Source organism: Chelonia mydas, chromosome 7, assembly GCF_015237465.2.
Source record: "Chelonia mydas isolate rCheMyd1 chromosome 7, rCheMyd1.pri.v2, whole genome shotgun sequence".
Lineage (NCBI taxonomy): Eukaryota > Metazoa > Chordata > Testudines > Cheloniidae > Chelonia > Chelonia mydas.
In genome coordinates, this window is record NC_057853.1 from 101874159 (window position 1) to 101899317 (window position 25159).

The window sequence follows — 25159 nt, forward strand, 5'->3', positions numbered from 1 at the left end:
TTTTAATTTATTTTTTTTTAAAGCTGAGCTGTAAGTTTGTCACAGCTTTTGCAAATCTTCTTTCTCAGCAGTCATGCGTCAGAGGTTTAGAACTGCTAATGAATTATTTTGATTACAGTTGCACAGGGAAGATCTCTGGGGACCTGAGGTGAGAAGCTTCGCTCCTGTCCATTCCCTGTAGACCAAATCCAGGTTCACTGAAGTTTGATGGGAATTTTGCCACTGAAGTCAACTGGGCTAGGATTTGGTGTGAACAACAGGGAATGTTTTGGTTAAAAATCAGAATCATGCTAATCTGAGCTTGCACCAGAGCTTGACTCCTCAGACTTTATAAATGTAAAAATTCTGGTTCCCTGCACAAAACCTAAATTAAAGGGCTTGTATGCGGGGAACAGAAGGCAGGGTGTGGGGCACATGCACAGAAAATAAGGTTTAAAATAGAAAACAAGCCACCTTTTCTGGTGTATTTACATTTTCAACAGTGCAGACATCTTTCCCTGCCCAAGATTTTTGCTTTTGACTGATAGATCCTGATTTGGTTTCCCCTGATATCACGTTTGTGGGAATGCTCTATAGAATTTAATTAGGATGACACCAATAAGGCTGTATACATATTAGTCTCTCATTCACCATTTAAGATCCTTTCTATATGACTTTTGGACCATCCTACAGAACTCTATAGTAGAGTGACATAATTCTCTTTTAAATTCTACAGGATTTTTTCCACAAGGACTGACTACTCAGGGTATGACTACACTTACCATTTAAAGTGCAAAAATTCCCCTTTTTGCGCTAAAACTGCAGGAGCTTCTACACTCGTTAATGACTTTTTGCGATGAAACTCAGAAGTTTCACTGCAAAAAGAAAACCATCTTCACAAGAGGTGTACAGCTCTTACCGCTGTTCTTTTTGCTCTGCTGTGAAAGTGAAGAAACGTTCTAGCAATGTAAACACGCTTTGGCGTCCAGAAGATATCCCACAGTTCCAAAAATGACCACTCTGGCCAGCATCTCTGCTGCTCTGATGCATGGACGTCCGACCCTCCCTCTGTAAGCCCGGACTGGGATTTCCCTACACACCCCCATGGGGGTGTTTACCCCCCTGAATTTCCCCAACATCCCCCCCCCCCCCCCAGTTTTGTGAACTAGTTACATGCAGTGTTGCCAATTTAGTGATTTTTTTTTTTTTTTTTGGAAATTTGAATTGAAATTGAAACATTAATACACACTATAAAAGCATATATAGTGTATGATAAAATACGTGTATCTGAAAAAGTATAATAGATTTGAGAAGTATGAACATAGACTAGCTTCCTTATACAGCTGTTGTTTTTATGACCATGTCAGTGCATTCATTTCAGTGATATTGGCCAACCTAATAATTTCAAATTATGATTTGTAAGCAAAGTCTAAATGAGCTCTCCCTGACAGCTAGTGATAGGCTGGGGGGAAAGGCTTCAGGACCAGATTGTATTTACATTCACGCCTAATCTACCTAGGTATCCAGCAAACAGAGCTGTGTTACCCAAGTGATAGATTTTGGCTAGGGTTGGGTTACAAATCACTTGAATGCAGGTGGAGGGCGGGAGGGGAGAGGTATAATGAAATGTTGTTGTTCTTATTGTATGAGTAAAGGGCAGTAGAACTGTACTTAGCCTGTGCTGATTGAGGGCATTGAGAGAGAAAGAGAGAGAGAGTGAGAGGGTGGGGACAGGTGTTTTGCTTGATGGTCTGCCTGAGTCACAAGTACTATTAGACCTACTCCTCTCCACTGTTTAAAGACAGAGCTGATTAGGCTCCATAGATCATCTTTGTTTTGTTAAGTGATCACTACAGCTGAAATCACTGATGATCAGGTCTAAGTGCTTAGACCTACTGTGGGACAGTGTTTCTGTGGAAGAGACAGCCCAGTCTACACTAGCAGTGAGGTTCCTGCACTGAGAGCTCAGCTAAAATCACTGAGAGCTGGGTGGAACCTCAAGAGACCAACTCGCAGAGGTCACAGTGGCAGGTGGCAGCAGAAGGTGACGGCGCAGGACCATTGTCAACAGAGCAATGGAGTGAACGGTGGCACAACGAACAACAGTGGCCAGAGCGAACAGTGAGCAGCTGGAGGAACGAGCAAGATGCCTTTTTGCCTCCCACCTGGGAGATGAACTCATGTGAAAGCACCTCCGAACTCTGAGTCTCCACTGACCAAGGACGACACCGGTGAGTGTTAATGAGGCTGTTAAGAATGTTGGAGACACAACACAGTTCATGTGAACAAACATGGCCCTGGCATCATACTTTCTATTTAAGCAAGAGATACCACACACTACAAACTGGGAGGCCAGTGTTAAGTGCATTGTCGCTTGTTCATCCTGAAATTGAACACTGGTTCCTAACAAGACCAGGAAATGCTCACTATCTTTCTGCAAGAAACTCAACTGACTGGCTAGACGCATGTCGTGCAACAGTGAAAGACTCAACAGTTGAAAAAGTGAAGAACTCTCTCACCACATTCAAAAAATTTGCATACATGGCTGATGAATGCACCAATGGAAATGGTCATCAAGCATTAAGTCATTGTGTACGTTATCCTGATGTCAGTGGTAGGCCAGTAGATGCATTTCTAGATGTTCAAGTTATAGAAGACAGATTGGCTGCATCTGTGACAACCCACATCTTAGAAGAGTTAAACACTTGTCAATGGGACCCCAAACAGATGGCTGCGTGTGCATTTGATGGAGCTGCAAACTTCTCTGGAAGACCTGGTGGAGCACAAGCTTTGCTCAGGGAAAAGTGTAATCCTAGTCTCTCCTATACAAACTGCAGAGGCCATCTACTCCAACTAGTGCTTGTACGAGCTGCAGACTCTTCAAAAGACATTTAAAAAGCTATAAATTTAATGTCTTCATTATATTTTTTTCAACAAGAGTCCAAAAAGACTGAATATCTTGGAAAATATAGAAGATATATCGGGACTGAAATTCAAATTAGTTCAACCTGAGAAAACCCTCTGGCTTTCTCAGGAGCAATCCTTGGCTGTTGTCTTAAAATTACTCCAGCCATTATTACTGGCTTTGGAAAGTATCTACCAAGATGGGATGGGTCTAAATAGTGAGGCTGGTGGATTACTTTTGCTACTACATTCAGAGAAGACTATTGCCGTTCTCTCTCTTGTAAGTCTACTGTTGAAACCACTTGGGTCATTAAACAATGCCATCCAGGCATCTGCTACAACGGTAGTAGATCTTTGTCCAGCAAAAGAAGCTACATTTGGATCAATCAGAGAGCTATCCATTGAAAAAATACTGGAAGAAGCAAAGACTTCAGTCCAGAAGTTGACTAATGAAGGCATTTATATTGAATCCTTAAGTGAAGAGGACAAGAAGTGTTTAAGACAACTGAAAAAGTACACAGACTTGATTCTTAAAAATCTACAACAGCGACTTCTAGATTCTACTCAACCTCTACATAGCTTTTACAGATCCCTGTCTTATAAAACACCAACAGTTCAGTGGAGTGAGGCACTACCAGCAATGGGGCTGCCATGTGCTCAGGACAGAATAGAGAATTTGAACACAGAGTGGAATATCATATGATGAATGAATGAAGATTTGATTTCAACTTCTTTTTTTATCCTCACTGGTGGCTCGACCCAATCTTTATGCTATGTTTCCTGGGCTGAAAAGTAGGAATTCATCTCTTGCTACTCCCAGCACAAGAGCTACAGCTGAGCGTTCTTTTTCATCATTGAATAGAATTTTGTGTTTTGAAAGAAGTCACCTTCTGCCTGATCATGTGAATGAACTAATGAGCATATCAACTGAAGGAATGGACGTACCGGACATACAAGAAGCCACCAAAGATGAATGCATTGCATTTAAGAAGTTCATTAACAGAGTTGTGCAAAATTATAACAAGAAACCAAGAAAGATGTAGACTTAGTGCTTCATAGAAAGCTTGAGTAGCCAACTTTAAATTTGTGTGATGATTTTAAAATCTAATAAAATGGTCATGAAACATTTTTCAGTTTTTACTATGGTGCCATACAGCCCACCTTCACCCTCACGGTCTCACCCTCATCAGCCCTGACCCACCCCCCATCCCCAAATTTCAATTACTGGGGAAAACATTGAGCCCTGGGAAGTTTGAAGCTCCCTTTCCCTTTGTTCGTAGATGTGGTGGGGAAAACAGCCAGACAGCAGGAGGTTTAAAAAAAAAAAAATGCCGCAGAAGAAACCAGGAAGTAATGGGGCTCCTGAGACATGAAGCAGAGCAGCACGGGGCACTGAGCAGGGACCCAGAATGGCTTCCGCTCACCCCCTGACCCTCCCCCCCCCCAGATCTGTTGAGAGAGCTGCACTGTGAGATAGCTGCCCTACAGCACTGCTCTCATCTGCGTTGGAAGACCTGGGAGTGTGAACACTCTCTGATGCCTGAGGAATTGAGTGAGTACACAAACCAGCACTTTATTTTCACCGGTTCCTTTTCACCAGTGAAACTTACAGTGCAAAAACTCTGTAAGTGTAGACATACCCTCAGCTGAAACAAGTGGGGGTATTCTCCATGAGGGACTTTGGCTTTTGGAATTCTCTTTGTCCTTTGTACTTTCTTCCCTCCTTTTGGTCTGCCAGATCCCAGATTTGTTTTGCTTTGGGACATGCAGGAATGCTCTCCTGTCCTCCCAGGTATTCTAGTAGGGGCATGTGTGTGTGATAAATGATTGGGTGAAGAGGGAGGTGATGAAATGGGTCTCGTCCTGGAGTGGGGAACTTTTTGTAGGAGTTTAGCATTTTTAATATCATGTTAGATACTGTGCCAGCTTCTCTGCTAGTATATATTGACCTAACTCCATTGACTTTAGTGGAGCTTTGCCAGTTTATCTGAAGATCTAGCCCACTGAGTTTTTAATTGATGTGCTTTGCCTAGAGAGTTTTGAAAGAAAATAAACTAGACAACAGTATCTGTCATGAATCAAGGCCAAAATAAGCTGATGATTGTTGTATAGTTTTGCTGAAGATAGCTGTTTTCTAGTTTTAAGTGCTTTTATTATTTTATAAAATAGAAAATGGGGAGAAGTATACAGTGGGGGGGGGGATATCGTGTGTGAGAGGCACAAAGAAACAAGGACTGATCTGTGCATATCTTTCATAAATGTATATATTTTAAGTTGCTAAATACAGATATAAAATACCAGTAGTCAGTTATGTTGTTGTACTTATTTATGTAATGCCAACGGTGGCTTTTGCAGATAGGAAGAAGACAAGGTGCTTCCTCTGAAGAGCTGATGAATACTTACTCACTGGAGTCCAACTGTGTGTGTGTTTTTAAAAGACTGTCTTATGATATATGGCAATATCAAGGGTCTCGCTTTTATGTGTCACGAGGATGGAATGGATCCAGTTTTGTAAAATAATGTTTCTGAATATGAGACTAGGGAAGTGTAAAGAGTTCAAATGACTATATTGAAATGTGCTAGACAAGCATGGACTTTTGGGACAATACTTGTTTAATGGAACCCACAACTCAGTTTATGCAAAAGAAGCTATGCCCACAGGAGAAGGCCATTGACTGGTGATTACTTCTCAGAAACTAGAGATCAAAGGCCCGAGCTGTATAAAGAAATAGCTGATCTGCCCAGCCTTGATTCTGGTTCCTGATCTAAAGACTGATGTGAACCTGTAACCAGGGGAAAACCCAGTTTTGGCATTTGAGAGACTGACACTTATCAGAATCCTATGCAGGAGTTGCGGATGACCTCTGGAAAGCGTGTGTGTGTGTGTGTGTGTGTAGGGTCTCTTATATTGGTTTTTATATGCTTTTTCTATAATGGTTTTACCTTAACAATAAATGTACTTGCTTAGAAGGAGCTGTGTGGTAACTTGCAACGGCTGGCAGAACACTTTGAAGAGAATGCAAAGCACAGTTGCTGGCAATTTAGGCAAACAGGCTTGCTGGCGATATCCCAGTATAGATCAGGGACCTATGCAGACTTAAACCCCTGGTCAGAAAGGGAGAGAGATGTGCATCCCCACCCAGGAGCAGTGAACTGGGAACCTTTAAGCGAGTGCCCTTGAGGGACCACAGAGGGGAAAATATAGGTGTAGTTACACTGAAACTTTGACAGTGTTCATAGTCGGCATGGTGGAAAATAATTTCATAGACAATTATCTTTCTATGCTACTTTAAAAAAACAACATTCAAATAGAATTTAATAGAGAATATACCTGCTGTAGGTTGGTTGGAAAAAAACCTATGGAAAGGCCCTCATGCACTCTACAATTCAATTTTTTAGAGTAATTTCCATAGAGCCATATTACATTTCTATAGATTTTATCTCTATTCAGTTCCCTGGGATTTTTCCATCATGGTACATCTGTCTGGTATAATATTCTGTCTGTGTCCTTTATAGTCACTAAAGATCATGAACTAAATGATCACTGAATATATGTAAATGTTCGAGAGTATATGGTCTGCTGATGATTTAGATTTCGAACTTCTTCTTCTTAACAATATTATTTATGAGAGACTATTTATTCACATCCAATTTCCAAGATGAAGACCAAACTGGAATTAGCTGCTGAAGTATGAAAATTTTAAAATATCACAGTAGCTTTGCAGGATTCAAAAAACAAAATAATTTCCACCCCTAGGAAACAGTTTCAAAATTTCCTGTGGAACTGCCTTTCTCTAAATTCAGGCTTATTCAATGATGGAAGGGCAAAACCCAGTGTTTGCCCAATGATTGAAGACAAAAATGTTAAAGAAGAAACATATTTTCCAGACTCTGAAAGTTTTCCAAACAACGGAAAAAATTTAAAAATTAATTACAAAAACTATATTTAACAAATTATATTTGGCAGTCCTCTTAGCCTTTTAAGCAAAGTAATGCAAAGCAGCTTTCTAGAGGACCCTGGCAGAACATACTGTAGCTTTCAAGCTTTCCACTGACTACTGAAGAATGAAATGTTTGACAGAGAAGCTGATGTGGTGTTTGGCAACATTGCTTAACTGATATTGTAAAAGGAAAGATGATGCTCCTTTGAATAGCTGCAATAGTAACTAAAAATAAGTCCTTGTCTAAAAGTCTGCAGTCTCTATTCTACCTTTGCCTCCCAGAACAAGCTAATCACAAGTACACAGTCCGGCACTCATACATCTAAGGCTGAAAAAGTGAGAGCTTTCTTTCAGGTTTAACTGATAGTATGAAACTGTTCACTAGTTAGTCCTCATTCCTGCTGCAGAAAGAAAATATATTTTAATAGAATCAGAAAAAAAACCCCAAAGATGTTCTGTCACTGGTCTTCTATGTATCTTGGATGGTCATATAATCTAACTGTGAGGTAAGTAAATAATATGATATTGATTTTACAAGTGGCATTTCACACAGCTGCCATCCCCACTACAACATGCACTTTTGGATACTAACACGAGGTCAGAATGGTCAGTAACATATGCCTGGCAATGCAGTAGATCAGAATATATATGTATATCAATTTTAAAAATGACATTATATCTCTAATTGGAGTCAATGGGAATTGCACATGCTTAGTACCTCTCAGATCAGGCCTCTAACTTTTAGCAAATAGCTGAATATGTGAGGCCCTCTTCTAATCTCTTGAACTGACACGCACACATCTTTTGACCCAATATTTATTCCTTATACTTCCGGGGAGAGCCTCCTCTTCAGGGAACCATAAGAACTGCTAGACTGGATCAGAGCAGAGGTCCTCTAGTCCAGCATTCTGTTACTGACAATGGCCAGTACTAGATAGGAAATGTATAAGAAACACCATAACGGACAATAAACTCCATTTGTTAGTGGTTAGTGTTGTGCAGTGATTTATAGCTCTTAAAACAACATTAATTGGAAATACTCCATGGAGGACGTCTCCTGGAATCTTCCTTGCTTTCCTTAGCTTCCTCTGTGGGTTCTGCCCTGGAAATGGCTGATATGGCCCTGATTTCAATCAATTTAAGGAAAAGCTTTCATCCCATTAACCACATGAACATCTGTGTTACCACCTGCTCAGCAATGGAGTCCCCAATTGTCAAAATTTGTGATATGAAAGAATTTTGCAGAAAATGTCTGGTCAGCATAAAAGTTGATCACCCCAGGATTTCAGCATCTACAATGCTTATGAGGATTGTGGTACGTTTCCCAGTTTTGTATAAATATAATTTGTGAAAAATAATTTCATTTGATGAGTGTGACTAAAAAGTAGTTATATTGCACATAGTCATTATCAGTATTAACCTCCTCTGCGTCCAGTCATCTGAGTTTTATTCCCATTCTGCCTGTACTCATATTACACACAATTAATAAATCCTCTTTAGAGGCTCTATTTTTTTTCCTAATATGTAATTTTGGCTGAATGACATTCAGGGATTTAAAAACAAGGATATCATTGCAGTAACTGAAATTATTTCTTCATTATAATTTGTTTGCAAAGCCTTTATTTCAAACCTCTCCTTTTATTTAGTAACGTACATCATGTAACTGTGGCAGGGTTATGATCATAATAGAATACTTAGTAGTGAAAAGCTAAGCCAGTCTTGTTCCTGTTGCACTCAGTGATCATTTGAATAAGGATAAACTCAAGATGAGTATGGACAACTGGACAATGGACTTGAACAGAAAAACAGATTACATTTATCTAATAAATTGTGAGTCACCAGCTCTAATTTGGATTATTGAGCACAGATGCCACCATCGTTACAGGAGCAGTCCCTCTGGCCTCGTCTAGAGTGAGGATTTTCAGAAGTTCTCCTAACTTTGCTGTAGCAGTGGTTCAAGTCCACCACCAGTACTGGTAGTGGTTGGAAGCACTAATGTACACTGGCTGCAGGCATTTTTACCACTGTGTTGTCTAGACCCACTCAGGACAGGGTTAGATGAGATGGTGGTAAAAAAGCCTGAGCTCTGTCTACATTAGAGCTTTCAACATTGCTAGTGGTGCTGGAGTTGCATCAGGGTTGGAACAATGATGGGAGAATCTCTTAAAATCCTTGGTGTAGACACTGTAAATGATTGACTGTGGGATTACTCACATGCAAGGGGAGTGAGATTTGGCATGTACTCCCTCAGTATTTTCAACCCTAAGGATTTAAAAATCACACGTTAGCACTCCTCTCTCCCCCCCCAAATCATGAAGTTAACTTAAAAGTAATAATTGTGGGATTGTTTTATTTGCTTTTCTGGTTTTTGAGCTGCTAGGAGTCTTGTCTTTCTCCACTGCAAAGAGGGCTAGAAACACAGCTTTTCTTGAAAGAAAAAAGGTTTCAACATTTCATAATTTTCACACCTTCACATGACTGCAGGAGTTTGGGCTTTAATAACACAAGACTTGTGATTAGATCATGAGTTGGCCAGACTGCTTCTCAACCTTTTTATAAGCCTGCCAAAAACAGTTCACTTACTGCTAGATATTAATTTGTATTTGGGGGGAGGGGAGCGGGGAAATAGCACAGAATTTTAATGTAGCGCCTCATGTTGTTCTGTCCATTTCAGCCATGGACTTCACATGGCTACTATTCCAAATTACAATGGAGGAGAAAAACTTCTAGAGTTTAACTAGTGAGCATACATCAAATGCTGCAAATCTGTGTTTATTGTAGAGTCTTCACTCAACAGATTAATCCTGTTTGAATTCATGGGATTATTCACCTATGTAATTTTTAAAGATTGGGTCCTAAATTCTGAAAAATATCCAGAAAAGCGGTCCGTTCAGTTGTACATTTATTTGTTGAACAAATGTTTTAGAATTCAAACTTCCTTAAACACGTGTAGTAAACTGGGAGCACGAGATATAATATGCAAACCTTTATTTTTTTTAGCAACTTTGGATACATTGTTTTTTCTATCTTTTTTTTTTTATTTAATTTTTAAAAATCCCATATAGACAAATTCCTGAACTGATGTCATAGCCCAGAGTGGGGCACCTAATGTACTGGCCACAGAGGAGATGACCTCTGTTCTTGTGAGTAGCAATTAAGGGCCTTCTGCTGAAATTGACAAGGGTGCCTATAAATTCTGGCTGCCCCGGTCTTCACTCCAACTGATTAAAAACAAACAAGCAGTGTTTCTCGAGATTTTTGCATTGGAAAAATAGCAGCTGCCTGTTGTGACTGATGTAGCTATCTGAAATTAATTCCAATAAAGTTGCGACACACGGGAATGCTGGTCTTTATTTTCTATATTTGATCTTTATTTTCTGGCCTCTGGCATGGGGCAAAATTATACTAAGTTATATCCCATCACAACAGAGGTTAGTATTCACTAGCTCCAATGGCTACTGTTAAAATAATGTTGTGCCTTCATTTATACCTTGAACTCAATATTATACTCTATTACTAAGAGCCTGATCTTGCTCCCATTGTTGGCCAATGGCAAAATGCCCAATAACTCCAAAGGAAGCAGAAGTAGCTAACACAATATGCATACCATAACTAGGGACTTCATTGTAAGATGCTTCCATGCTACATATTTTTCAGTATTTTGTCTTTTTTACTGACCGCCAGCAGCTTGAATGGCCTGTGTCCTGCTACCACTTTGTCTCCTCTCTAGTTGCAAGGTAATTACTAGTGTCAGACAATGCTCTGGATATTAAGTTTATAATTTTTTTTTTTTTTTGAAAATTTGAGTTTGACCAAAGAAATTCCCCCTTCAATTAATCTTTTCAGTTATTTATCTGTAGAGCGGATAAAAATATTTCGATGATTCCAGTGTTTTACTGAAATCACAAAATATAGGTATATATATTTTTTTAAATTTAAAAATCAAGTAAAAGTTTGAAAAATTCTAACCAAATGTTACTGTTTTTTCAATGAGCTCTACTATTTACACAAGTCTCCAACTCTGTCTACCCTTGAGCATTGCATTTGTGTTAACATCATGCTACATTGTTGTGATATCTGAGGCTGCATGTCTTCTTCCTCACCCATATCTTTTTAGGATACTCTTTTACTACTATAGAAATAAGCGTAGGTGGTCATATTTTGTATTACCTTTTTGCTTCTTCGGACAGGAAATCATGCTGCTTCCTCTCCTATAATATTAATGTGTTCTGAACATGTGTATTAGTCAATTCTTAGAATATCAGGGTTGGAAGGGACCTCAGGAGGTCATCTAGTCCAACCCCCTGCTCAAAGCAGGGCCAATCCCCAATTTTTGCCCCAGATCCCTAAATGGCCCCCTCAAGGATTGAACTCACAACCCTGGGTTTAGCAGGCCAATGCTCAAACCACTGAGCTATCCCTCTTAATTTGTAATGAAAGAGGTGCCAGGGCTCAAGCAATTTTTTTACATTCATGACTGATGCAGCAAGCCCAGAGGTGCTGGGGATATGAACTGCCAAGCCTCGAGGTGTCGGGGATTAGCCCTGGGAAGAGCCCTGGCACAAATTAAGCTCTGATATTAGTACTGCCATTGGTTCATTATCACGAGATGCCAGCATGTGTAACAGCAAAAAATGTAAAACCAGAAGAATCTGAAGCCAGCAGCAGCATATACGTAACAGAATCAGTTCATGCACTGTGAAACCGAATATTTCCTGCCTATAACTTTTTTTTATACAAGCATAAAAACTTGCCAGTTATCTTTAGCTAATTGCAATGTACCATCACCATTAGGTGGCAGTAAAGCAGTATACCTTTCCTTTCACTGGTCTTCCCCTTGCACCAGGTGTGTTTTTATAGGTTGTTAAATAAGGCACAATGTGACATCTTGCCTGGAATACTTAATTCCTTTAAAAGGGGAAGAGCATAGGGTGGTTTTTTCTCTCTTGCCCTCATCCGGGATTCTTAGTAGATATGTCCTGCAGTTCACATTTGGCTAAATTTGAGTATGTAATTGCGCATTTTAGAAGTTCTCACTGTGGCATACCACAAGCTAGCACACACTTCCTGCTGTGTAGAGCATTAGTCCATTTAAAAAGAAAAAGGATTAGTATGGGTAAGCACAAAAAATCTGAATACAGTAGACCACTTAGTTGGCTAACTGCCATCAACCATTTCAGCACTTGCATCTTCCTAGCTACTTGTACTATATTATTAGAGGAGAATAAATCATTTGACACAACTAGGTTTTAGAAAAATATGTGAAAACCGTTCAGGCACAAAATCAGTAGCAATGTATGAAATTTTCCATCTGAGTGCTTTCTGCTAAGGGAAAATATTTCAGTGAGGTACAATATTTTTAATCTTGTTTTAGATTAAATAGTTTTAATGTATAAATCACTGCAGGGCATGATTGTTAAGTACAATGCAGTTTTATTCTGCTTTTCAGCCTATGGTATTTCTCTGTGCAAAGCTAAGGAACAAGTTTTAGACAAACATATATATTTTAAATAGTCTCCCTACTGTACATTACAAAGCATGAGTACAAATATAAATAAAAGTGTGATGGGGCAGTCTGCCTCTTCAAGGCAGGAGTACCTAGTGGTTAGTCCATCCCAGCATGTTTCAAGGCCCTTTAAAGGTTTCAGAGGTCCAATATAAGGATCTATGAGGATATGGATAGAGAGGAAGTGGTCAGGGGAATGAATGGTGGTTGGGAGGAAACCCTGTTACTGTATTTTTAAGGGCCCAGCTTTAGGAGCCTTGCAGAGAGGGCTGGGCAGGGATGCCCTCTCACTAAGGTGATCATACATCCCATTTTGTCCGGGACAGTCCCTTTTTTAAGCCCTGTCGCGGCCATCCTGACTTTTTTGGCAAAAGTGGGCATTTGTCCCACTTGCTCTTGCCAACAGTGGGGTGCGGAGGAAAGTGCGGGAGGCGAGCAGTGATGTCAGCCCCACGCGGCGGGAGGCAGGGCTTGGGTGAGCAGCGACGCCAGCCCGAGCCTCATGCAGGGTGGGGGGCTTGGGCGAGCGGCTTGGGCAGGCCCATGGGGGGAAGCGGGGAGGCCTTGGGCTAGCCCTACGTAGTGTCCCATTTTCTCTTTGGGAAATATGGTCACCCTGCCTCTCACCCAACCACTTGGGAATGAGATGGGGAATAGCATATGTGCTGCCAATTGCCATATACCAGGGCACATAGGCGCCGACTCTGTGGGTGGTGTGGGGCTGGAGCACTCACAGGGGAGAAAATAGTGTGTGCTGAGCACCTACCGGCAGTCCCCCATCAGCTCTTCCTTTCCCCTCCCTGCCCCCACCCCCGCGCCTCCCGCCTGCCGCGAACGGCTGTTTCGTGGCATGCAGGCAGGAGACTGGGAGGGAGGGAGGGGGGAGGAGTGAGGCCGCAGCACACTCAGGGGAGGGGGTGGAGCGGGGGTGGGAAGAGGCGGGGTGTGTTGGGGGAAGAGGTGGAGTGGAGGTGGGGCCTGGGTCAGAGCTGGGGGTCAAGCACCCCCTGGCACTTTGGAAAATCGGCACCTGTGACAGGGCAGACACCCATAGTAGAAGGTTGTCAAATCTGCTGAACCTGAGGAGTAAGTAGGGCCGGCTGAGGGAGAAGCTAGTTAAGGCCCCATAGCAGGCTAAAAGACACCATTTGGGAGGAGCTGCGGACACCTGGCTTGAGGAAGGAAGAACTAATTGCCTAAATTACTCAGCTCCAGCAGGAAGGCTGGGGATGCTGCTGACTATCTGAAGTACACCTAGCTCCAGGAGGAGAGCTGGGGTGTCCTTGCTTAAGGACAGAGGCAATAGCTGCCTGAGTTACCCACACTCCAGGGAAGCCATCTGAGGGCCCAGTGTTCCATAAGAGGAGTTCAGTTCAGGAGGGGTGAAAGACATTTTGTTTGTGTTAACAAGGAAGTGTGTATTTTGGACTTTGAATATCCTGGAGGGCGACTGAACTTTTAAGTGATCTGGCTGGAGGGCTAGGCCACAGAAGACCAGACAGAGATAGCTAACAGGAGGCGGTGACCCAGGGGAAGGACTAGCAACACCACATCTATCCACAAGAGGGTGCCAGCTGGTGAGTTGCTTCTGGGCACAGGGGGCTTGCTCTGGAGTGGGACCCTATGACAACATGCAGTGCTCAAACTATTTGACGCTCTTGCAAATGTTGCTCACAAAATGCACATCTGTGGCTTCCAAATACAAACTACAGCACTTGCACATGTCAAGCTGCAGTATACACCTTAGGCCAGATGTTCCCTTCACTTACATTGGTGAAAATCTGTTGACTTCAATGTTGGATTTATACCAGTATAACTGAAAGCAGAATCTGCCCCCTGGATGAAAGTAAAATGAATAAATGGAAAAACCCATTGTGGGAAAATTTGCTAACAACTTAAGTCCAATCAAGTGAGGTGCTTGGTGCCCTATAAAGCTGAAAGGAAAGTGAGGCTGTATGGTACCTGCCTTAGCTTTATCTCACTGCCAACATAGCCTATAAGAAAATAGGAAGGAGTCTTCTCCCATAGATTATAATAATAACTAGTTCTGATAGCACTTTACATCTATCAGTCTCAAAGACCTTTACAAAGAAGGTCAGTGTCATTAGTCCCATTTTACAGATGGGGAAACTGAGGCACATGGGGATGAAGTGACTGGCCTGCTGGGTGACATTCGGCAAGTGGCAGAGCCAGAGCCTGGAATAGAACCCAGGTCTCCTAAGTCCCAGTCCAGTGCCTGCAGAGCTGCTCTAGAGAATACTTCAACCCAATGGGTTAAGTAGAAAAACTAAGGAGGAACATTCCCTGGAGGCAGAGTATCACAATGTGCACCTTCCTCTGAAGTATCTGATACAGCCACTCACACAGGACATTCCCATGTGCCACGAAGGCAATGCACCATATAAGTTTAGATTGGACTTCTGACGGTGTCAGTTTAGAGAGACAAGGAGGACGAGGTAATATCTTTTATTGGACCAACTTCTTTGGGGGAAAGAGATAAGTGATTGAGCTACACAGAGCTCTCCTTCAGGTGTGGGAAAGGTAGTCAGTGTCACATGATGGAACAGATTGTTTAGCATAAGTAGATCACGCCTATTGTGAGTGACCATTCAAAGTGAAGTGGACTATTAACACTTTTGCCGTTCATAGGACAAAAAAAGCGGGGTTAGTGGGTTACAGATTGTTGTAGTAAGCCATAAATCCAGTGTCTTCATTAAGACCATGGTTTTTAGTGTTTAGCAAAGTTGTGAATTTAAGCTCCCAGGCTTGTCTTTTGAAGGTGTGTAGGTTTCCTTTGAGGACAAGGACTGAGAGGTCAGATATGGAGTGATTGTTTTGTGAAAAGTATTTGCCCATGGGTTACATGGTATTTTTCTATGTGGGTTCATTCAAGAGCTTAGTGATTGTCTGGTTTCACCCACATACTTGTTATTGGGGCATTTAGTGCACTGGATGAGATACACCACATGATGTGATAGGCTCATGTAGGACCCAGGAATCTTGAAAGGTGTGCTATGGGGAGTATTGATCACTGTAGCAGTGGAGATATGTCTGCAGGTTTCTGTCAGTTTGTCTGCTTGGTGGATATTGCCAGTATACATAAAGTTTATCAAAGAGCAAAATGAACAGATGTTCTAATAGAAAATCTGCTATTTAGACAAATTCTAACCTGGAACCTAAAACTGTCACCCCTCAGTAGTTTTTTACTACTTATTTCCAGTCAGAATTTTTCACTTGATGTGTTGTTAAAACTATAGTTTTTGTCTGAGGCAAATGCATCATATGATGTAGTTCATTTAAGGCCCAATCCTGGAGAGGATGAGAGGTCTTTGAGGTGCTTCAAACAGGAGTTTAGGATGCTCAGCAGTTTGCAGGACTTTGCCCTACATTGCATGATCTAAAAAAATACAGTACCGTACATGATGTACATGACCAACACAACCAAACGTTAAGCAGCACCACATGAATTCTCTTAATTATTAACTGTCATATTGAGGTTAAATTGGGCATTAAATTAAGGTTAAAGAGAGATTAAATTGTGACCTGGGGTGCAGTAAAGGCACACTAAGCTTTCAAATATAAAGCCATTATTTAGAGAATAAAATTAAGGACCTGCATTGCCTATATTATAGTTTAGTGTTTGTTCTTTTTGTGGTCCATAAGGAAAAAGTAAAAGTCCATGCAGTCTGTATTTTCTCCCTTATTTTGGAGGATCCCAAGAACTGAATTTGATCAGTTGTTTCTCAGTGTATGGTCTTTTACGATGGTTTGTGTCCTAGACATCAAATACACCATTTCAGTTAGCTACCAGAGCTAGCTGTTGTTATAATCTATGGGGGAAAACTCCTTCCCATTTTCTTGATGTTAAGTCTCTTGTTCTGTTCTCTTTCTTTGCTCCCCATGTTCTTAGCTCTGTCTTCCACATTCCACCCTGTATTTTTTTTGTTTCTCCTCTCTCAGGCTGAGATTTTCAAAGGTGCTTAAGTCAAGTAGGTTCCCAACTCATATTTAAAGCATTGGAAGGAGTTGAGTGCCTAACTCCCTTAGCCCCTTTTGGAAACCCTCTATTGGTCCTATATTAACACTTCCATGAAATGCTAGCCTCAGTACAGAATGCAGAATTTGGGCATGTTCTCCCATATGGCATGGCTGCCTTGAGCTGCATCACTGACCCAGTCTGGTTCTAAAGCTGGCATACTTTACTGGCATATTGGATCCCTGTGCAAGTGTGATCCTTGAGGGCTCTATAAGCTCTTATACAAATTCCCCTCAAATATTTAATATCAGTACAAGGGGACTGGCCCCACACGTAGCAGCAGGACTGGGAAATGCAAAGGTATGCTTGGTGCACTTCATCCATAGCTGCTTTGGCCCCCTTATATTCTCTGCTGCTCCTTGATGAGAATTGTACTTGTGTGAAATGCTTTAAAAATGTATTTAATTTTCATAACTCCCCTGTGAAATATGGCTGGCAAGTGACTTTGAAAAACAAACTTTATATTTGTGGATAATCTAAGCGCTATACCCAGATGTACAGACACTCTTTCCCGACCTATGTATTAGCTAATGTTAAAAAAATTATATTTAATAAAATTTTAAAATCTGATACTGAACCATTGCAGAGGGGCTCGGTAACTTACCCAAGGCAAAGAGTGAGTCACTGTCTGAACTAGAAGTAGAACTTACAAATTCCTGGCTCTCAGTCCTCTAGACCATGCTACCTCTTTAATCAGTTCTACGTTTTACTCTATTAAGCACTTTCTTCCTTCTCCATTTCTTATTCATAAGGCTAATCTTTTACTGGATGTTTTAAAATGAATTCTTCAATTCTAAGGAAAGATGAACACATAATATAAGGCTGTGGTATTTTTCAGACTCTAAGCAAATATTAAATAAAAGCTTTATAGCTAAACAATTCAATCAAGGAGCAAATTCAGACTTCTTACAACAATTGAGTGGATTATCTCTGCAAACAAATCAAATTCATTTAATGTAGCAAAAGAAATGCCAAAACTAGGCTAACTTAAATAGTCCCAGACACAGAGTCATTGGTTAAGAAGAAGTCTGTAAGGAGATCTGCATTCAGATCAGACGTCCATATGGAGGATGGTGGCAAACAAGAACTTCATATAAATGGGCATTAGCCATAGGTGGTATATTACTGTAAGTACAAGTCATTTAGGGAGAATAGATAACACATCAGTTGCAGATTTGGAAAATGTATGGGAGTTTGATAAGAAAAGTTAAGTATCCCTATATTTAGCAACACCTGAAAAGGTTCTATAAACCTGGAGACCAAAGCATTCCACTTTAAAACCATCCAGAGGATCTACTGGGTTCCAAAGCTTAACAGAATGCTAGCTTTATCACTATGATATGGGAACGTTTGTTCAACTGCTGTGGGTTATTCCAGATTTAGCTTATTTGAGGCAAGTACTGAGCCAGATTCTGGGCTGATCTACGCTTTGGCAACATTGGTTTATGCAAGATGGGAGTTAGAGCAGGACTGGCCCACTTGCTCCAGAATGAAAGTGATAGTGAATGAGTTTTCCTTTTTTCTTTGGCTACATTAATTGTTTTTTCACTGACTCTAAACGTGCCTTCTCCATCCTTCATCCAACTATTGTGCAGTGTGCTGCGTACATTACCTTGTTCATGTCTTGTATCTGTAGACTGTGCCAGAGGTTACATTTTTACTTTTCCCCTTAAGATTGAATTGCAATCTGTTTTCATAGAGGTTTTCAAGGTTAAGTGCTCCCCTTTCCTCTTGCCATTTCTAGACTCATAAAGTTTCCCCCTGCTATGTCTTCACTGAGATGTTAAAAAAGGAGAAATGACTTAGGTCTCCCCATAATGTTTGGGAGAATCTGCTGCATTTCACCTTAGTGGAATGGCATGTTATGAGGATTTTCTCCTGTTAATTGTATATCTCGTTTTTCCCCTTTCTTTGTTGAAACAGGGTAATGTGCAATACCTTTTGCAGCTCCTCCCTCAACCCCCCCACAGACCAAAGCTAGGAGGTAGTGCTGTTTAGCATGTAAATAAAGCACCGCTTTTCCCCAGTAAATAGATCTGTCTGGCATTATATGCCAGGAACTCTCATCTACACAACAATGAATTCAAGTCCTGCATAGTTTGTTTTCTTTCACCGTAGTAAAGGTGATCACTCCATAATTAGGTTTTTCCCCTCCCTCCCTCCTTCTTTAACTTCATCTTTCCTAGTTATACTTAGTACTCAGCATTTCACATCAATCAGGTCAAAATCCAAAGGTAGCCTATTGACATCCATTTAGTATTACTGGTTCCGATCATCCAGCCCCACATAAAATACGCATGTTCTTGAGTTGACGAAGGACATTGTATTGCAGATACATTTGGAAAGAAATGCCTAGAATTCACTATTCTGGCCAGAGGAGTGGGGCACATGCTTTTTGCATTTTAATTTGAAATTCAGTGAATATTTTGAATGCCACAGCATGTCTATAATGTTATTTAAAGGATATTGTGCGTTCAGGCATATAATGATTGACATTGGCTGTAACTTGATGCAATGTTGCCTGTTTTAATTCTTTTTGGTGCAGTGTTATCTTTGATCACTTCCTATTCACTGGAAAAACCCCACAATTGCAATCCCACATGATGTTTCAGTGAGAGGATGCCAAGTACTCTATGGTACGTAGCTATTCAAGGCACTTTGTCCACCCTCAGGCTGCTCATTAAAGTGATGGCAGTTTCTATTTTAATGAATAAAGAAGAGTGCAAATTCCCCACTTCATTCATGGACCTTGAATAGTAAAGAGGAATGTTTTGTTTTGTTTTTTTCCCCCTATTCCCTACTTCTTTGTTTTCTTGGAAATTGTGTAAACTTCTTCATAACTATAGCCACCACTACATATGCATGCAAAGAATGTCCCAGTTACATTTTTTTGAGTCTAGGGTAGGTGTTGTTTAGAAGTCCATTCAATCTCCCCAAATCTCATTAAAATACATAACACAATATATTACCTGGGGAGTGAGGGAGAGAGAATTCACTATTTTTCTTCTCTATTCCTCCCTCCCCAATGGACTGTATTGAGACAAAATGTCTTTCCCTACAAAAACAGCATTTTGCACTCAGTGACTTCCACTTAAAAGTCAGGATTTGCTCACTGTTTCCCAGCTGGGGTATTGGAGAAACTACAGAAAGAAACTGGAGTAGGAATGTATAGCATTTTAAAGTTAAGCACATGCTGAAGTGCTTTGGTGAATCTGGTCCTAAATGCCTACAGTCAATGTAAATGGAGGGTAGAATACAGGATCTCTCGCTCTCAGACCACTTCTCTGATTAGACTGCTATCCAAGGGAGAATGCAATGAACTCTATCTGTTGTACACAAAAGCTACCCGTAGGCCAGTCAGAGGGCAATGACATGAGAATTTCTCTTCTCTAATGGGCTGAGTTAGTAGAGGGAGATTGATTTAAAGACTGGATTTATTCCCAATCTTTGCTGGCAGCATTGAGAGTTGCCAGGAGGCTTGTTTGTCCAGTGGGTTAAGATGTGTATGTATTGCATGCTGTGCTCTTGTTCACATCTACTTCACTGTCTATGATGGCAGAAAAAATTTGTGGTAGGAAATGTTACCTAGATATCATGGTGATGGAGCTACTACTAGTCATTAATGAGTACAGCATGATGGGCCTTAGCTACTTTGGCTTGGGATTTTGATTAGGGGCTTTATGGCCCACCTCTAGATTGTGACTGAGTGGATAAAGTAGCAAGAGCAGAAACCCTGTTCCCTGTCCCAAAGACAGAGGCAGAGTAGTGTCACTGTGCAAGGAGTGGTGTAACCCTTCTGCAGGCCCTAGCACGAAGGCCAGGCAAAAAGTCTACAAAAATCCACGTGCTCTGAAGGGGCTTTCTCCTCAGCTGGGGGAGATGAGTTCCTTTGCTTGGTACGTATGATTTGTATTCAAATGTATGAAATCAAGTAACTGCATACAGTTTTATCTTGCCAAGGAAATATTGAGACAAATATTCAAACCTAAAACGTTGCCGTATTTCATAATTACATATCGGTTCCAAGAGAGTGGGGAATTATTTGAACATTAATTCTATGTGCATATATTCTATCAAAGCCCCATCCCAAAGCATGCAAACATTAGGGGGTTGAAACATTTAATCACTTAGTAAACATCTCTCCATGGGATTGCCATTTAGTTATTGTCTTAATTGATTTTCTACATTGAAAATACAATGAGCATGGATACATACAGTGCGCATGGATCCAGACAGGAAAAAGTCTACATCTTTACAGCTAAACAAAAGCATGTCTTCCCTCCTTTTGAAACTTCCCTGCCTCCTTAGAAGCTGTCTGCATGTGTACTTCCTCCTTTCTCTCCCTTGTTCATGCATATTTGAATGATGTTTTTTTACCACACCTATTGCTATGGCATTTGCACTCCTAAAAGGCATTACATGAAACTGCCCGCATTATATAGCACAAACAGTCCCCTTCCTTCTACTGTGCCACCCTAAATGAAAATTTTCCAGCAACAAGCATGTCAGATACTTGATCCAAAAGAAGTGCCTTGCCTTGAGCTCTGAAGGGCACTGGCAGACCACCTGAGGGAGTTAGTGTCACAGCTAAGGACCCCCGCACTGAAAACATGATGCCCTAGTCCTCAAGAGTCTGCAATGGGGGACTGTCAACAAATATACCTCATCTCATCTCTGTCATCACCATGAGACTTTCTGGGACACAGGAGTGGGGACACACCCGCAATCTGACAGCCCGTGTGCTGTTCAGGAGGATAAAAATCTCGGAGAAGGAGAACATCAAACTGGAGCAGAAAGAAATGATCCCATAGTTGGGACCTACCTTCTCCCTGAGGATACCTCTCTGGGGAGGGAATCCCAGTTATGAGGAAGAGACAGGTAATAGTAATGGGAGATTCAAATCACTAGCAATATAGATAGCTTGATCTGTGATGACCGAGAGAACCTCATGGTGAATTGCCTGCTGGGTGAGAAGGTTACAGATCTCTCAAGACATCTAGACAGGCTTATGTGCAGTACTTGGGAGGAGACAGTGGTTGTGGTATATGTAGATACCAGTGACATTAGGAAAAGATAGAAGAGTGGTGCTGAAGGCCAAATTTAGGCTGCTAAGTAAGAGATTAAAATCCAGGACCTCAATGGTAGCATTCTCTGAAGTGCTTCCACTCCAAGCGCCAGTTAGGCAGAACTGCAGGGTCTCAATGCATGTATGAGATGATGATGTAGGGAGGAGGGTTTTAGATTTATTAGGAACTGGGGAACCTTTGGGGAAAGGAGAAGTCTATACAGGAAGACTAGGCTCCACCTAAACCAAAATGGAACCAGACTGCTGGCATATAAAATTAAAAAGGTCGTAGAGCAGTTTTTAAACTACGGGCTGGCTGCTTTTTTTTTTTTTTTAATAGACTGCTGAGTTGACAAACAACTTTCCCCGAGTTGTTACCCCTGCAACCTCAATCTGGAATAGGAAGGTCATTTTGTGTTCTTTCACATCACCATGAACAAAGATTTTGCATTAGGAATGTAATTAACAATATTCTTGATACCCACATGTTGTAATATTCCCACTTGCTCTCCTATAGCTGTGTTGACTCTACAGAACTAAAAGGAGTAGAAGGTAGTAAAAAAAAACAAACCCAACAAACCCACCATGTATTTAGGTACTGGTCCTATAAAGACTTAAGCAGGTGCTTAACTTTAGATACTGTGACTAGTCTGAAAGCTTGAGGCTTTAATCAGTAAGGTGAGTAGATATGACCCAGGAAGCAGGTCTTTGGAATAAGACTGTGGCACTTGCCCAAATAGAACTCCACCTTAAGGGCAAAAATATCTCCATATTGCCTGGATGTGTGGATTTCTTTTCCATAACTGAAGCATCAGGAATAATTAGATGGAAAGATATTTAAGCCAGTAAGGAAAATACACTGTATTTTACGATGCTCTCTCTAGGATTCTTGTGTAACATGAGAGAAATTACATAAACATTGGTAAGTTAGGGGTAGAATTACAACCATGCATTTGTTTAAACTGTTCTGTGATGCTTTCCTCACTTTTTTTATGGTTCTATTAATGATTTTGAAAATTGTGAGCTTAAGGAGTATTAAAATGTCTTGGCAAGTATTGTTTCTCAATCTTTTTACTGCTGGATTATATATACCTTGTTTCTATTTGATTTTGATTGCTTGCTTGGCCTAGATTCACTGCAAACATTTGGTATGATTGAATAATTTTTAGTTGTGCTTTCTTGCCACGCTTTATGTTTTTCAGCTACAGCATTGCCAGTCAGCGCCACAGACTACAGTCTTTATCCTTTTGCTGGATTTTTAAAAGGGTATTTTATTGCCTGTCATTACCATTCATTGTGGCTTTATGGACTGTGCTCACTGCTTGCTCACTCTCATGATGTTTCCTTCTAGCTTCTCTGCCACATAATGTGCCCTCTATTATGCCAGGAGGTTCAGGGCTTCTGTTGAAGGTTTTATATCTTTCCTTTTGCAGCCCCCACTTTTTCAGCATGCTTTTGATTTTTCCATTCTATGAGAGTTGCTGGAGTTTGAAGAGGAGAGAATGAATTCCTTAATGTCCAGATGATTTAAATTGTACTGAATGTTTTCAAATATTGTTGCCTGTTTCATAGCATGTAGGTTAACTAAATTCCAAGCAGGGCTGTTTAAGAAGTTCTTTGTTACTCTTCTATCTCCTCTTGCAGTACTGCTGGGCTGGGAAAATTAAAGGTAACTGCAGTGATTAGTTCAAATACTTCAGTTTGGTGTGGATAAAATGGAACTTGACTCCAACTAAAAGATACCTGAGGATTTTTCATAACTAGACTCTCCCCATCTTAGTCTCTCTCTAATATCTCCTTAAATGTGACAAGTGCTGATGTCTGCCATCTTCCTGATGCGGTATTTCCCTGCTGAAAGCCAAGTCTGCCACCACTGTGGCCCCATCCTGAATTCCTTAGCTCAAGCAAAACTCCCATTGCATTATATCGCCCAGATTCATCCTTGCTATAATTCTATCAGCTGTACCAAGACTTCAGCTATGGAATTATTATCATGGGGGTGAATTTGACCCATTTGGAAGATCAGGACTGGACCGATAGTTGGTGACAAAGGTAATGTCATTTAGCAGATTAAGGACTTGTCTACAGGAGAAAGTTGTGTAACACCGACAGACCCCGGTCCTCGTCAGGCGGGATCAAACCTGAGGCCTCTGGAGCTTAGTGTGTGTGTGTGTGTGTGTGTATATAAAGAGAGAGATCTCTCTCCTCCCCTTCTCCCACCCCCCCCCCCCGCTTCCCCACTAGATGGGACAGAACACCATACCCAGGAGGTGTGTGGGTTACAGTTACACTGGCATAATCTAAGCGGTGAATTTACACCAATATCATTAAACCAGTGCAAACCCCTGTATAGCACACATTGGGGACATATTTAAGCTAAACCAGTATAAGGGATTGTACTGATTTTAACTATTGATTTTAGAATAAATGTAAGTTAAATCAGTGTGTCTTTCCCATGTAGATGTATGACCCAGGCTGGAGACTTACTACTTTGGACTTAGATTTTAATGGGACTACTCATGTGAGTAAAATTAAGCTTGTGCATAATAAGTCTCTTTTCAGGATCACAGCCTGTCTCTATCAAGCTTAAAAAGCAATCTAATAAAACTTCCATTGGTGGTGGTGAAATATTATAACTTGATTTTTAAAATTCAGATATTTGCTTCCACAGTATTGCCACTAGATGAAGTTATCTGTATTTTTAAAATACAGTTTTCCTTTAAAATAACATAACTGAAACTCATATTCCCAGTGAAGTACCAGGTTAGTTTGTCAAAATGGGACCAATGTTATGAACTCAAGTCTCCTCTTCTCCCCTCCTCTCCTGATTATCTGTAATAGCTATTAACCTGTGATTTTAGTCCCCTTGTGTTGCAAAGGTATATCATTTTAAATAGCCCAACCATCCCACTGACTTCAGAGGGGGTTGAGGTTGCTCAGCACCTTCCAGAAGATGCCCAACACCTCAGAGGGCAGGCCTCAAATACTTATTTGTATGAGCCCTTCATATCTATTCTGAAAATGAAACTGGTTGTAATGTAAATTATAGAATGAATCTTTCTATCGCTTAAGATCTTGCAACTTAAACCTCCTAGGTTGCTTATCTGCCTTCTGCCACCTCCCTATGGTTTGTCCCGTACACTTGGCATTCCTTGCATATAAATTTCAATCGTACCCAGAGGGTACCTCTATTCTGTAATAAGTTGCATTGTGAACAATTTAGCAAGAGAGCTGTTCTGTCCAAACGGTGAGTGAAACATTCTTTAGCAGGAAAAGAAAAACGCTTGGGGGTTCCATGCATATTTCTACTGTAACACTGTAATAAGTCAATTGTATTGAAATTAAAATGAAGCTCAGAGTTTTATATCTCCATTCAGTCACGTGATAATATGGAACTTTCCAAAAAGCTCAAAGCAAAGCATCCCCAGCATGTCCCAAATCATAAGGTCCAGAAACTCAGGTTGATTGGCTAACCATTTCTACATTGATTCACAGCAGTCATTAAAATATGCCCTTATCTTAGCAGGATACATTTGCAATGTCATAATCTTATTATATTCCAGTTGTCCATTTCTCTGCTGGTCAGGTTATATATAATACTTGTCTCTTATGATTCCTTAGCGGCTTCTGACCCTATTTCATGCACAACTTGAAGGTTACCACTTCCTGTATTTTAGAAAGAATCCTGTTGTAAAATCTTTTTTGTATCACTGATGGAGATGCTCCCT

General features: G+C 40.8%; 1 protein-coding gene across 1 annotated transcript in view; it reads left to right on the forward strand.

Moving 5' to 3' along the window:
* Positions 1 to 4170: 4170 nt before the first annotated feature.
* CTBP2 (C-terminal binding protein 2) overlaps positions 4171 to 25159 on the forward strand; it is a 427187-nt gene continuing 406198 nt past the window's right edge. The window contains exon 1 of the mRNA XM_037904347.2: positions 4171 to 4435. The gene's annotated coding sequence lies outside the window, so the exon portion shown is untranslated. The remainder of the gene's footprint in view (positions 4436 to 25159) is intronic.